Raw genomic sequence first — 15,975 nt, 5'->3', positions numbered from 1 at the left:
ACAGCTTTAATAACATTATTCTATCTGTATTTTGCACTATTTGTGTCTGGGTTGACACAGTTGGATGAGGATTGTAAACCTGCTGGTTTTTATAAACCTAACCTTCCTGAATGAAATGGAGCATTGAACAGTTAGCATGAAGAATGTTATGTTGGGCATGTTTAGAGTTACTCCTACACTTTCCCGCTCATTGCAAACTTCAGAATATAAATACGTGATGTGACGCCAATGGAGATTTCATAATTTTAACCTGAAAGTATTCTGTGTGAAGTATTTTGTGAACCTATATAAGTACTCTGTTTAATGGACTGTTATACACACTGGTCCTGAATTTCCTTGGGCTTAGAGCGTGCCTCCCATTTCCCTGAAGCACTGGCCCTGTCAGAGTTTGCGGGATCTGCAGGAGGGCTCCACGTTTGTACGCAACAGGTCCGTTACTTCAGGTGCAACTCTGGTGTCCGCCTGCCCCATGTTCCCAGAAACCCCTCCGATCCTGTGCCTAGGAGGGGGCGGGGGAGGGAGTGTTGCCCGAACCCGGCAATGTTCCTTTTGGTCTTTGTGGTAGCTGATACGACTCCACTCACTTGGTGTTCCACACTACGCACAAACGCTGGGTCTTGGCTCCGGATCAGGCGCGGATCTCCTAGTTAAGGGAATTCCTGTCCCCTGCCCATCATTTATAAGGGGTAGACGGAAGTCCCAGCACTTCTGAGTCATTGTGGAATCTCGCAGAAACAGCGACAGCCGGTGGAACCAGAGTTAGAATTTCAGGGCCACTGTTTCTATGTTCCTCTTCTGGTCTAGTGTACTTCTGACTAGTGTGATACAGGAGTCTCAAAAATTATGAGGGACATGAGAACTCGCCCAGTGTGGCGCCAAAATTAACGACTGACGGGTTTGAATTCATGTTTTAAGATTTGGGGTCCTGTGAATGTAAAGAGGTTGGCTGGTGATTGGAGAAGAGTTTCCTTTGAACAAGTAGATTGAGACATAAGATTAAATGTAGGCGATTTAGGACAGAGAGCAGGAGATATATTTTACACAGAGGATCGTGAGGCTGTGGAATGCACCACCAGGGTTAGTGATTTAAGTCAACATTTAAGAGTGGTTTCGATAGGTGGGCGAAGGAACAGGGGATATAGGGAAATGGGACTGGGTGGGCACATTGGATTGGGGCTACAAGGATAAACACCATCACCAACTGGACCTCTCAACCACTGGAAACGGTCTGTTTCTATCCACTCTGTCCCCTCCCTTCATAATTCTAAACACCTCTATCAAGTCATCACGTAACTACCTCTGTTCTAATGAAAACAGACCCAATTTTTCAAGTCTTCATATTTGTATTTCCTCACATCAGGCAGCATCCTTGTGAATTTAATCTGCACCCTCTCCAGTGTCTCAATATCCTTCCTATCGTGTGGAGACCAATAGGGCAAACAGATCTCTAACTGTGTGTTACTGAGGTTTTATATAGATTCACCATTAACTTTCGACTTTTATATTCAATGCTTTTTGCCATAAACACAGTATCCCTAAACAAGACCTGTGAATGGGAAATTTGCCTCTATTCCTGCCATCACCAATATGGCGGGCGGCGAAGTTCTGGTGTGGAATGTGCGCGCGAACCCTACCCGCCATATTGGACGCTTAGGCACCTGTTTGATGCCAGGCGTGGTGTGAACAGATTTCTAGGTCTTTCTTTTTACTGTGCTGCTTGACAGACTATTCCAAATGTTTATCGCTCTTTGAATCAAGAAGTTCTTACTAAAATCTGTCTTACATTTATTTAACCCACATTTTAATTTATTCACTCTGGTCATATTCTCAGTTGCATGGCTAGTCTGATTCAATCTACAAATCTTTTGCTGCAGTATATCTTCGTTGTTCTTTTATCATAATATGTAGCATTGTATGGAGTAAAAATATGAGGAGGAATGAAGTATTGCCATAGTACTATAGTTACAAATTTGGATTTGTAATTAAGATTTGGATTGTTTGAATCTAAAATGGATGGAACAGTTACATCATGTTACTATATTTACATGATTTACTTGGAATTCATATTCTGGGTTCACCTTATCTGTAACATTTAATATTTTATATGCATCGATGATATCCTCCCTTTATTACTATTTTAGACTGCAGTTTTGAGTTTCTCGAACCTTTCCTCCTTTAAACTGGGGATCAGTCTGATTGCTGTTCTCTGCACCCTCTCCAATGTATGTAAATGCTTTCTGTGGCATGGTGACCAGAAGTGAACACAATACTCCAAGTGAGATCTGATCAGTACATTTTAAAGCCTTGGCCTAACCTTTCATAGACTTGCATTCTAGTGTTCTGGTCAGATAAACCTGCACTCTGTTAAATTTCTTTTTACATATTGTTCAGACAATTGAAAATGATTCGCAGAGTGTCATTCTCAGATCCCTTACTAAATCTCTTTCAGTTCTGTTCATTATATGATGATGATTCACATTTTTCATCCATTATGCAATACCTTAAAGGATGAGTCAGGTGGCAATGGCATTCTCAATAGCGGCATTAACAGTTTCTGCTATTGACACCTTGCTGTCGATAGTGGTTTCTAACCCTAGCACCAACCATTAGACCTAATACTAGCCCCTAACCTCAACCACTAATCCTTAATCTAAGCCCCAACTCCTAATATTAATCCCTAACCCAAACTTAACTCCCAGCTGCTGACCCTAAATTGGACCACTAATCTTAACTCCTAAACCTAACCCTAACCACTTACCCCAAACCACTAACCCAAAACCCTAACCTTAAACACTAACCCAGACCCAAACCACAAACCGGAACCCGTAAATCACACGTTATCATTAGCAGGATGCTGGGCTGGCTGGGATGTCAATCATCATTGTGTGCTTTATATTGCATTTTCCATCTGCATGGTTGGTCTGTTTACTTAGTTGCATGGCTGGTCCGATTCCTTCCCCAAATCTTTTGCTGCAATATATCTTTGTTCTTCTTTTATCATAATATGTAGCATGGTATGAGGCAAAAACATGATGCAGAATGAAATACTGACATAGAGCTATAGTTAAAGATGAAAACATTTGGTTTTGCGATTAAGATTTGGGTTGTTTGAATCTAAAATAGCTGGAACAGTTACATCATGTTACCATATTGGCATTATTGTGACTGCCTCCCTGCTCAGCCAGAACCTCCTGGGCACTTGTTGAAATATTTTGCCATATTTTGCAGTTGCTGCAGAGACCATTGCATCATTTAAGGGAAAGGTTGATAAATATTTGAAGCAGAGAATGACATATGGCAATAGAGAGGTGTAAAGTCTGTGGGTTGTATTGCAAATAATACACAGACTCCAAGATTAACAAATAAAACAGGTCTTTACTATTCAGAGGTTCGGGCGAATCTGCCCTAGTTAACGTATCACAACCCTTATATACTGGTGTGGTCACTATCGGTATTACAGTATACATGAGCCAACAAATAGTGCCACACCTAAAGTAGTGCTCTTAAAGGCGAACGGTTACATTCTATAATTCCCTTAAAGGTAAACGGGTACATACACTACAAGAGGGAGCAGCTAGTGGGATTATACATTGTTTCAGGCTTTAGATTGATCAAATCGATAAATTGGTGTTAATGTGGAGAAGCTTGTAAAGAGCCAGCATAGACATGATGGGTCAAATTACTTCCTTCTGTTCTGTAATTCTTCATTCCTTTGTGATGTGATGTGCATGGAGTTCACCAGGTGCCCCTACACCCTCTGACCTCCTGGAGTAACCTCTCCTCTTCTAAAAAGGTCATCTAAAAGTGCAATGTATGGTGGACCCACACTGTTACAAACACAAAAATACTGCTTCCTCAACGTTGCTCTTTAGTTCCACTGTGGAATCTTGCCAGCTCCCTCCCTCATTACAGCAGCACCTGCTTTAATTGTGTGTTGTAAATGTACAAATGTGTGAAGTACCACATCACTCTAATTGCCTTTTAACGAAGGTTTAAGAAGCAAAACTACACTTACCCACAGAATCGGGTTACTATTCCTGACCCCAGCTTACACAAGGGTGGAGTTTTGGGGGATGCGGTAAAAGCAGGGACGTGTTGCATGAACTTCATGGACCACAAGCTTCTCCACATTAACACCAATTCGACTATTTGATCCATCTAAAGCCTGAAGCAATGTATAACCCCAGTAACTTTGGATTCCCTGTTTACTCCTGATGGACTATTAGTTGTGATAAAAAAATCAAATTTATTAATTCCTAACGTATTTATTTCTGTTTAGTTTGATGGTCACACTGCCTCCATTTTTATTTCCAGTCTCTGGTCTCCTCAGGTTTTGAATCAACTGCGAAAGAGGATAGACAAACTGCCCCCAGCTTCAATCAAATTGGTAGGATGTGACAAGTGGTGTCCCGCAGAGATCCGTTTGGGGGCCTCAACTATTCACAATATTTATTAATGTTGTAGCTAATTTGGGGCTACGTGGACCAGGTGATATTCTAGGTCGACACGATCCCAACAGAAGCCTTTGGAGTCAAATAAAACTCTGACCATGAGTGAATGGCAAAGTAAAAGAATGCTTTATTGCAGAGCTCTGGGAGAAGCAGCTATACACCCGGTGTGCAATCGCCACACTTCTCATTTTACACACACAAAGCCCCTGCCTATATACAGGGGTCAAAACAAATTACCTCATATTACTAATCACCGCGATACCCCGTGACATCTATAATGGTTACCTATTTTAAGCAAGCGATGGACCCTAGGTCTAAAACCTTTTCGGGACCTTTAACCGCAGACAGGAGAAGCAGAAGTCCAACCTATTTTTCGTTGTAAGGTGACCACAATCGTTCAATAACAAAACTGCAGCTGGCATTATCTCATCCCAGCCTACGTGCGAGCTCAGGGGGCCCCTTTGTCAACCAGTTTAATGTCAAGTATCCCGACAGCCTTTGCAAAAGTCCTTAATACTGAAATTCTCCTCAACAATCCCTCCTTTTGGTGCTGGACCACGATTTTCTTGGCCCAGCTGACCACCAATCCTCTTTCTTCACAGTGTTGTTCCTACAACCACTGCCTCTTCCCGGGGACGCCAGGCGGCTCGGATTCGTCCGTCTTGCCTTGTTCCATAAGCGATAGTTCGTCTGCCTGAATCGCACTGACTGGCATTGTCGCTGTCATCGCCATTTTGCAGCAAACTTGCACTATAGTTAGCAAACAGCATATTGCAACACATATCGCAACGATGATAGCCAATGCATGCATTATCCAGGAACCCCATCCTGTTAGTCCTAGCCACTCCAACCATCCTTCTCCCGGATTGGTATGGACTCTCTTCACTTCATCCTTCATGTGGTTTACTAAGTTTGTGATCTTTTCTGAACTATCAGGGATATAAGTACAGCACTCACTTCCTATCAAGACACAGGTTCCTTCTTGTGCTGCAAGGAGGTAATCTAAGGCCATTCGATTTTGGAGGGTTACTGTTCTAATGGCTACCATTTCAGTACTCATTTCTGTTAAAGCTTCCCCAGTAACATTGGCAACTACCTCTATTAGCCTTGCCAACCTCCTTGTTTCATCCATTAAGTTCATTATTCCATAGGGAGGGTTTATTACACCAAAAAATCTCTGATAAGCTCCTAGCTCTCTTTTAATCCGGTGTTTCTTAAATTCGTGGTGTTTCCCAATCTACTGGTATTTGTTAGTACCAGATAAGGGGGGTTTACACTGGTATTATAGGATGTATAATACCATCCCTCAAACTCGGTCATTTCATAACCCGCCGTCCTGAGGGCGGAACAATTCATTCCAGTAAAAGGGTTCCGTCGGATTGCACCCCTGGTGGCAGTACGGTTTCCGACTGCCTCCTCACATGGTACGTTAGTTTGGTTCTGGTGGTGCATCCATATCAGCATTTGAGTAACATTAAAGGCCACCGGACGAAGGGGTATTCTACCCCTACTATGTATCGGGATGTGGATACAGACCCAACAGCTGGACTGCTCCCTTTTCTTAGCATACTCGTAGGACATATAAACAAAGGTATTTACGTGTAAATTACGCTTACACCGCGGTCTGCCCCGGGTTACCGTAACAATGCATATTATCGCAACTAAACATATTACGGTCTTCATTTTCAATTTTAAGTAAGGACTGCCTGTCTGAAACTGGCTTATGGTTTCTCTGGCCCTCCCGATAACACTCTTGTAACAACACGTTAAGGTAAAAGCACACAAGCACAACCGATGCAATAAGCCACGAAATAAATGCCCACACAGGCAAACAGATCAAAGTATCAGGCATTAATCAGCTGATGTTGACCTGGAAAATAATACAAGGGTGTATTATTAGTAACTTCTATGCACACCCCTTCTGAGGTAGATTAAAGCTTAAAACTTAAAATGGGTGTTGGATGTCAGCAGGTCAGAACGATCCAAACACCATAACAGATCTCGCATAATCGCAGTCAGCTTTCCAAGGCCGAGTACGAGTTCTGTAACCCCGAAGCGTAATCCTTATGCCTTAACCAAACAGTATCAATTCTCAATCTGCGTTGTACGCCCCTACAGATTGAGTCCTTAACACAATACCTTAACAACTTTAATCTTAATTTTATGCTGGTTACATTCATTTAGTCAGTCTTTTCTTTCGTGGTTTCACTCTCCCCGGTAGTCTCCGTCTCAGGAGGCTCCAGGGATGACTTTGGCTCATATATCTTTAGCTGTGTCCAATGTTTCCACACTCCCTTTCCCCGTATGTCTAGACAGGCGCAAGTATCTCCGCTAATAATAACTTCGTAAGGCCCATTCCATTTGGGAGCAAAGCCTGATTTGGTTGGTAATATCTTTAGCATTACCCTAGTTCCCGCTGTAGGGACTTCTGGTAACGGGAAGGGGAATTCCTTCTCGTCCTGCTCCCTCTGGCGGTACCTTACCTGCGTCCGCATTTCTTTTAGTTGTTTACTCATTTCTTGGACATATCGCCGTAGCTTGTCCTTTAAGGGGCCTACATCCACCCCTCCCGTAATTATGCCTTCTGGCAATTGCATTGCTCGTCCTGTCATAAGTTCATACGGGGCAAGGCCTGTGGTACGATTACAGGTGGCTCGTAATTTCATCAGAATGATAGGTAACACTTCCACCCATGTTTTTCCCGATTCCTGCATGGCCTTAGCCAGCGCATTTTTTAGTGTTCGGTTCATTCTTTCTACCATCCCCGAGCTCTGGGGATGGTAGGGTATATGAAACTTTTGCTTAATTCCCATTAACTGGCACATATGTTTGACCACACCTCCTGTGAAGTGGGTCCCTTGATCCGAATCTATCTGGAGCGGCATTCCCCAACGTGGGATTACCTCCTCCGCCAAGATTCGAGCGACTGTAGTGGCCGTACAATTTCTGGTGGGAAAGGCCTCCACCCATCTTGTGAATTGATCAATGATTACCAAGCAATACGTCTTACCCTTTGACATGGGTAGGGGCCCCGTAAAATCAATTTGCAAGTGCTCCCATGGCCCTCGGGGCCTGGGTTGGTGTCCTAATCTAATCTTAACCGGTCTTCCTGGGTTATGCTGAGCGCACACGATGCATCGTTGACAATACTTAGCAATGTCCCGCCCCATACCCTTCCACCACCACTCCTTACCTAAAGTCTGTTGCATCGCCTCCTTTCCAAAGTGGCTTAATCCATGGTGTATTTCGAGTAGGGTATTCTGTATACACTCGGGGGCCATTACCTTGTTATTTATTCGCCATACTCCGTCTGCTGTTGGTCTGGCTCCTTGTTCTTTCCATCTTTGCCTTTCACTAGGTAATATATCCTCGTGTAGCTCAGCGATACTAATTTCATTTCCTGGGCTATCTACACTGGCTACAGGTTCCTCGGGTTCCCATCCTAAGGCTAACTCCGCGGATTGTTTCGCTATCTGCTTTCCTTCCTTCCGTTCTAGGTTTGCTTCTTTCCGTTCCAAGATCAGGGCTGCCTGAGCTGCCCATATAACCCGTCCATTCTGGACTGTCTCTGGCTGGTTCTTTTTGGTGTGCTTTAATCTTTATTACTGCGACCTGTTTAGGCTTATGACTAGCTTCCAGGAGGGCTTCGATTCTTTCCTGATGTCTTATGGGGGTTCCTCCGGTAGTTACAAATCCCCGTCTGCCCCATGCAGTCATGTAGTCATGGACTACACCGAACGCATATCGGCTATCTGTATATATATTTACAATTTTATTCTCGGACTCTTCTAGTGCTACTGTCAGAGCCACTAGTTCTGCTACTTGGGCTGACAAGCCTCCTTCAAGTCTCCCCGATCGTACAGTTCTCATCTGACTATTTACTACAGCCCAGCCCGTACGAGGCTGTCCGTCTATATATTTTCGGGACCCGTCCACGTACAGGGTCTCTTCAGCCCCTGGTAACGGAGTGTCTTTTATCTTGTCTCCCTCTAAGTCAGCATCTACATCTCCACAATCATGGGAAATACCCGACCCCAATACTCCTTCAACGGTTTTGGTTGCTTACAGTCTCTAATAAAGTGTCCTACCTTACCACAATTGTGGCAAGCGCCTTTCGGTTTTGTCCCTGACCCGACATTGTCGGATTGGACTGCACTTACTCTCTCCTTCTTCACTTGCACCTCTTCCTTCTCCCTAGTCTGTAATCCGTCAACGCCACATGCCCATTCAACTATCTCATCATATACTCTGGTAGTCAGTACTCCTAGTTTTAGGATTGCCCCTGATGGGGGGGGGACAGCCCATCTTTAAATGCCTGGATAAAGGCTGGGTCTGTTCTCACCGCGTTTGGCTGTCCAGAGGATTCTCCGTAGACGGCGAACAATCGTTCCCCGTATTCTGAAGAGCCCTCTCCTTTCTTTTGTTTACACGCCGTTATTTTATTCCAATTTGTGGGGGCCTCTCCTAACACCCCTTGTACTGCTATTTTGTATAACTGGAAGGCGGGAGTCATTTCTTCCTTATTCATTTTTAGTGGGCATTGATTCACCCATCTTCCGTTGCGGTAGTCTGTGTTGGCATTGCCAGCGCCTTGGTTTTCAGGTACCAACCGCCATCTGTCCACGGGGCATGCTGCCTGCACTAATTGGTGTACGTCCCTAAGGTGGAGGGAATGACCCTGCCAAACTGAATCCAGCTCCGCCCAAAATTTAGTGTTAGAACTCCGGGTCTGTAGTTTTCCCAGACGGCTCATAACGGCTTCCTTTTCACCTGGGGTAAATGCTTTCCAATCTGCTCTTCCCCTATTAGCAACCACTAGGTCATTCAGTGGGTCTTGCCTTGTCACCGGTGCTACATTATAAACTGGGGGTGCGCTGGGGTTGGTATATGGGGGCAGAGCTTCTTCTCTCCCTGTCTCTCCCCAGGTTTGTCGGTTATATTCTCTCAGCCATTGTTGTTGTCCTTCATTAACTCCTTTGAGGACTTCTATTTGCTTTTTACATCCCTCACACTCTGTTCGGAGGTTATCTATCTGAAGTTGTTTTCCCTTAAGACTCACCGCTGCCTTTTCTGCCTGTTCTATCAATCCTGCCAATTGATGAACCAACAGTACTCCTGCTTTCTTAGTTCTTTCCCTTTTTCTGTGTGTCCCACCATGACCGCTGTCGGTCCAAACCTTTGGATACGTCCCACCCGTCTTCCTGCATTCTTTCAATAAGGGTACATCTATCCGTCATAAAAGTATCGATGAGGGAGCCCGGGGGCCCCCGCTTCAGATCCTTACTCGACATTATGTCCCTTGGTCACTATCTTCGGCCCCCCGATTCTGAGAACACAAATACCTTTCTCTCGGGATCCGTCACGTGTAGGTAAAGGTTGGTCCGGCTCCTTTACCTCTCCTCTCTTCCAGTTCTCCTCCTAGGCTATACCTGGTTTCCCTGGAATCTCCAGTTCTCCTCCCAGGCTATACCTAGTTTCCCTGGAATTACAAGAAATAATGCAGTCTTACGGTTGTTAGTATCCTAGCACAATTTTACATATGCCATCTCACCTCTCTTTTGTTCTTTTAGATCACTTGAGCGTGTGTCCGCTTGATCAGGGCGGCCAGTCACTCGGTGACCCTGCTCGCAGCGCCAATTGTTGTAGCTAATTTGGGGCTACGTGGACCAGGTGATATTCTAGGTCGACACGATCCCAACAGAAGCCTTTGGAGTCAAATAAAACTCTGACCATGAGTGAATGGCAAAGTAAAAGAATGCTTTATTGCAGAGCTCTGGGAGAAGCAGCTATACACCCGGTGTGCAATCGCCACACTTCTCATTTTACACACACAAAGCCCCTGCCTATATACAGGGGTCAAAACAAATTACCTCATATTACTAATCACCGCGATACCCCGTGACATCTATAATGGTTACCTATTTTAAGCAAGCGATGGACCCTAGGTCTAAAACCTTTTTCGGGACCTTTAACCGCAGACAGGAGAAGCAGAAGTCCAACCTATTTTTCGTTGTAAGGTGACCACAATCGTTCAATAACAAAACTGCAGCTGGCATTATCTCATCCCAGCCTACGTGCGAGCTCAGGGGGCCCCTTTGTCAACCAGTTTAATGTCAAGTATCCCGACAGCCTTTGCAAAAGTCCTTAATACTGAAATTCTCCTCAACATTAACGACTTAGATGATGGCATAGAAAGTTGTTGTGTATGTGCCTTTAAGAGAAGAACTGATTCTATACTGCAGTACCGGCAGCGGCCACCCCTGTATATAAAGCCATAGCAGGTTTCTGTATTTAAGTCTTGAATTACTCCCTGTTCAGTAAATACCTGTTTTATTGTTCTCCTGCAGTCTGAGTATTATTGATCCTTGGACACTACACTGGCGACGGGCAGGTTTGAACTCACCTGCAGTACTGCATCACCTCACGGGGATCTTTTCCCTGAAGAGAAGCTTCTTGGAGGTCGAAGTCAGAACGGTGGGCGTCGACCGCGGGCAACCACCCAGGGATCCATCGGGGAGTTGCAGGGGAGGCTGTGGAGAGCTGGGCCTGGCTCCCCAGTCGAGGTGTTCCAGCAAGTTGTGCTGGTAGCAGGTAGTGCGCTGACCCTTCCGGACTGCGGCGGGCTCGGGCTCGATCGAGCGGCTCTGCAAAGGGGCTGTGCAGCGTTGTCGGGAGGAAAAGAGAGAGAGAGAGGGTGGAGCGCACAGGTCGCGTTGTTTGGTGCTCAAGAACAGGGCAGCGTGGAGAGGATAGAACGCGGGGAAGGAAAAGTGAGACGCGCCGAAGCCGCGGGTCGCCGCCATTACCCTGTACAACGCTAGGAGCAGTGTGGCAGCGAGGGGAAGAAGGAAAAGCGCGGGAGGCGCCATTTTATTCCATTGGGGAAGAAGGAAAAGCGCGGGAGGCGCCATTTTAATTCATTGGTGAAGAAGAAAAAGCGCGGGAGGCGCCATTTTAAATCACCCAAGATGCCGAAAAGTGGCAGTATCACTGCGTTCGACAATGAGGTAGAAGACTGGACCACGTATGTGGAAAGAATTGAAGTGTACTGCGAGGCAAATGAGGTGGCCGATGGAAAGAAGGCGTCGGTATTATTACATTTGATGGGCGCGAGAATGTACGGCCTATTGCGGAATTTAATTACTCCAGCTAAACCAATGGAAAAAAGTTTTGAGGAGATTGTTAATGTCTTACAGGAACACCTAAACCCTACACCGCTGCTGATAGCAGAAAGATTCAAGTTCCATAAAAGAAACCAGCACAAAGATGAGAGCAATGCTGACTATCTTATGGAACTACGCAAGTTATCGAAGCACTGCCAGTTCGAAGCAGGACTGGCAGACACCTAGCGGGATAAGTTTGTCTGCGGGCTCCAGAGTGAAGGAACCCAGAAATGACTACTTTCGGAAAAGGACCTGACGCTAGAACAGGCTTTCTGCGTGGCAGTATCCTATGAAGCAGCAGCACGGGGAGCTGCGGAAATACAACAGAAACCACAGGAATACAGCGCTAACGAAATGGCGTATGGAGCAGAAATGTGCTATCGCTGCGGCAGAACAACCGATGTTCAGAAGGACTGCTGGGTTAAGGACAAAGTATGCAGGCAATGTGGGAAAATGGGACACATAGCAAGAGTCTGCAGGTCGGGAAAGAAAACCAACACTACAAGAACTACTAAGGAAAAGTAAAAGAAAGTAAAGAAATTGACAGACAGTAGTTCAGAAGATCAGGAGAGTGATAAGGACTCCGGGAGCAGGAAACTAAGTTGTCTAAAGTTACACAACGTAATCGCAAAGGAGGATCACCGAACCATTTGGGTCACCCTCATGATAGCAGGGTCCCCAGTAAAGATGGAATTGGACACAGGATCAGCCCTAACTGTCATGAATCGACAAGACTATGAGCGGCTATTCTCACACATACCCTTGAAGGACACGTCCATTGTATTGAAGACATACACGGGGCAAAAAGTCTACCCCAAAGGAAAAATAAGGGTGCCAGTTGAATGCAACGGCAAGGAAACACAGAAACTGTATCTATATATACTACCAGATGGAGGACCACCATTATTGGGACGTGAATGGATCCGAAAAATACAATTGGATTGGCATTCCATTCAGCCGCTAACTGTGACTGATAAAAAGGATGATGATGTCACACCTGGACGACTGTCAAAAATTCTGACGCGAAAGAGGTGTTCCAACAAGGACCTGGGACTCTAAAAGGAATAACGGCAACAATAAAAATCGAAGATAACGCAAACCCAAAATTTTTTAAGGCCACCTTACGCGATCCGCCCAGCCGTTGAAGCAGAGCTGGAAAGTCTGGAGCATTTGGGTGTGCTGTCCAAGGTGGACTGGAGCAAGTGGGCCACACCCATCGTTCCTGTAATGAAGAAATCATTGAGCAGCACGCCTGGGGAACCGAAGAAGGTTCGCATCTGTGGGGACTTCAAGGTAACTGTGAACCCAGTCCTGCACACAGTACAATACCCACTTCCACGGATAGAAGATATTTTCACCTCACTATCTGGAGGGAAACGCTTTACAAAGATTCATCTGGCCAAAGCGTATCTACAAATGGAGGTGGAAGAAGCGTCTGGGAAATACCTCACGATAAACACTCACAAAGGCCTTTACCAGTACAATCGACTGGTATTCGGGGTAGCATCAGCACTGGGTACTTGGCAGAGGGCAATGGAACAAGTCCTGCAAGGGATCCCGGGGACCCAGTGTTATTTGGACGACATCCTGGTTACGGGCGAAAATGACAGTGAACACCTTGCCAACCTGGAGCAGGTGCTCACGAGATTACAGGAACATGGGCTACGAGCCAACCGCCCCAAATGCGAGTTCTTCAGGAGACAAATCTCGTATTGTGGCCACATGATTGATGAGGAAGGGTTGCACAAGTCGCCGGACAAGATTGAGGCTGTTGTCAAAGCTCCAGCACCGGAAAATGTGTCGCAACTGAGGTCGTTCCTTGGGTTGGTGAACTACTAACATAAGTTCTTGCCGAATTTATCTACAATTCTGCACCCACTGAATGCCCTACTGCAAACTGGAGTAACATGGAAATGGAGTGATGAGTGTAAGCGTGCCTTTCAGAAATGTAAATGCCTAATCACTTCAAAGGAAGTATTGGCACACTACAATCCAACACTACCGATTCGGTTAGCATGTGATGCATCTCCCTACGGCATCGGAGCAGTGCTGTCACACAAATTCCCTGACGGTTCAGAGAGGCCAATAGCCTTTGCGTCGCGCTCGTTAACCGCAGCCGAGCGTAACCATGCCCAGATTGACAGGGAGGCCCTCAGCCTGGTGTGGGGGGTGAAGAAGTTCAATCACCATCTGCACGGGCAGAAATTCACCCTACTGACTGATCATCAGCCCCTGGTCTCCATTTTTAACCCAAAGAAGGGCGTTCCGGTGATGACGGCGCAACGGCTGCAAAGATGGTCACTTTTTCTAGGGGCACATCAGTACGACATAGAGTACAAGGGTACGAAACAGCATGGAAATGCTGATGGGCTGTCGCGCCTACCGTTGCCTACGGTAGAGGAAGCACCTGCAGTGGACCCTGTTGAGATATTCCATGCGACCATAGTCAAATGTCTACCTGTTACAAACTCAAGTATAGAGAAGGAAACCCAAAATGACCCGACACTCTCTCGGGTCTATGATTTGAAGGTGAAGGGATGGCCAGCACATGGCGACTCACTGTTGCCAGCATTCTCGCCAAGGAGAGAACAGCTGTCAGTGTGCCAGGGGACCTTGATGTGTGGATCCCGAGTGGTAATTCCACCCAAGTTGAGAGATAGAGTGCTCAATGAGCTTCATGAGGGTCATCTGGGAGGGGTAAAAATGAAGAGCCTAGCCAGGGCGTTTGTGTGGTGGCCGGGAATCAAAGAAATCGAGGATATGACCAAGAGATGCACAGGATGCCAGAAGGTCCAAAACGCTCTACCACAGGTCCAGCTACATCCATGGGAGTGGCCCTCATCTCCATGGCAACGGGTACACATTGATTTTGCTGGTCCATTTATGGACTCAATGTTCCTAATCGCTGTGGACGCCCATTCGAAATGGCCAGAGGTCATCAAAATGACCTCCACCACCACGGGGAAAACTATTGCAGTCCTACGGACCATCTTCGCCAGGAATGGCTTGCCAGAACAGATTTGCTCCGACAATGGGCCACAGTTTGTGTCAGAGGATTTCCGGAGGTTTATGAGGAATAACTGGGTGAAGCATTACACATCTGCCCCATATCATCCAGCCACAAATGGATTAGCTGAGAGGTTTGTTCAGACCTTTAAAAAGGCAATAAAGGCAATGCATAATGACGACATACCACTACAACACAAGGTGGATAATTTCTTGTTTGCTTACCGGAATGCGACACATGCAGTCACCAACCAAGCTCCAGCCATAATGTTCTTCAAACGCAGGCTAAGATGTCGCCTGGATTTGCTCAAACCAAACATAAGACGAGATGTTGAGGATAAGCAATTCCAGCACATTAATGAGAAGCCAACCAGGAGCTTCAAGATAGGGCAACCAGTCTTGGCCCACGACTACCGAACAGAAAAATGGCAGCCAGGAACGATATGCACACAGCAGGGACCACTAATGTACACAGTGGACGTTGGAGAGAGCATCGTGAGACGCCATGCTGACCAGATTCTAGAGTCACAGGAACAAGCCAAACCCATACCATGAGCAGGTGCACCTGGTAATCAACCCGAAGTACAGATTGCGTCTACCTCAGAAGCAGTGGTATTGGAAGCTGACGAACCAACCAATGACAATGAGCCAGAATCAACTCCGCCGCAAGAACAGGATACTCGAGAAAGGCGCTATCCAGTCTGGATCAGGAAGCCTCCTCAAAGACTGAACTTATAAATGATTATTTCAGTTGATGTATATAGTACAGAGAAAATTGTAATTGTAATTAGTTATTATTTAGTTGTTAAATGAATGTTATGTACTGTTTATCTAAAAGGGGAGGAATTGTTGTGTATGTGCCTTTAAGAGAAGAACTGATTCTACACTGCAGTACCGGCAGTGACCACCCCTGTATATAAAGCCATAGCAGGCTTCTGTATTTCAGTCTTGAATTACTCCCTGTTCAGTAAATACCTGTTTTATTGTTCTCCTGCAGTCTGAGTATTATTGATCCTCGGACACTACAAAAGTCATATATCCAAATTTGCTGATGACACAAAGATAGGTGGCATTGTAGGCAGTGTAGATGAAAGCATAAAATTACAAAGGGATATTGATAGATTAAGTGAATTGGCAAAACTGTGGCAAATGTGAGGTCATCCACTTTGGACCTAAAAAGGATAGAACAGGGTACTTTCTAAATGGTGGAAAGCTAAAAACAGTGGATGTCCAAAGAGACTTGAGGGTTCAGGTACATAAATCATTAAAATGTCATGAACAGCACAGAAAATAATCAAAAAGGCTGATGGAATGCTAGCCTTTATGTCTAGAGGACTAGAGTACAAGGGGGTAGA

General features: G+C 45.6%; 1 protein-coding gene and 1 long non-coding RNA gene across 2 annotated transcripts in view; both read right to left on the bottom strand.

The window, feature by feature from the left end:
- Window positions 1-15,975, bottom strand: part of LOC147116322 (adhesion G protein-coupled receptor G5-like) — a 793,199-nt gene that overhangs the window by 190,558 nt on the left and 586,666 nt on the right. The window lies entirely within an intron of this gene.
- Window positions 4,555-10,613, bottom strand: LOC147116326 (uncharacterized). The gene is made up of 2 exons (XR_015078781.1): window positions 9,794-10,613; window positions 4,555-6,321 (listed from the first exon to the last, which is right to left on the bottom strand). It is a non-coding gene; the product is annotated as an uncharacterized LOC147116326 (long non-coding RNA).

This window comes from Somniosus microcephalus, chromosome 6 (assembly GCF_052327205.1).
Source record: "Somniosus microcephalus isolate GS21.2 chromosome 6, FLI_Smic_1.0, whole genome shotgun sequence".
NCBI lineage: Eukaryota > Metazoa > Chordata > Chondrichthyes > Squaliformes > Somniosidae > Somniosus > Somniosus microcephalus.
Note: the sequence above shows the minus strand (reverse complement) of the source record. Positions and strands in the feature narration are given on the sequence as shown.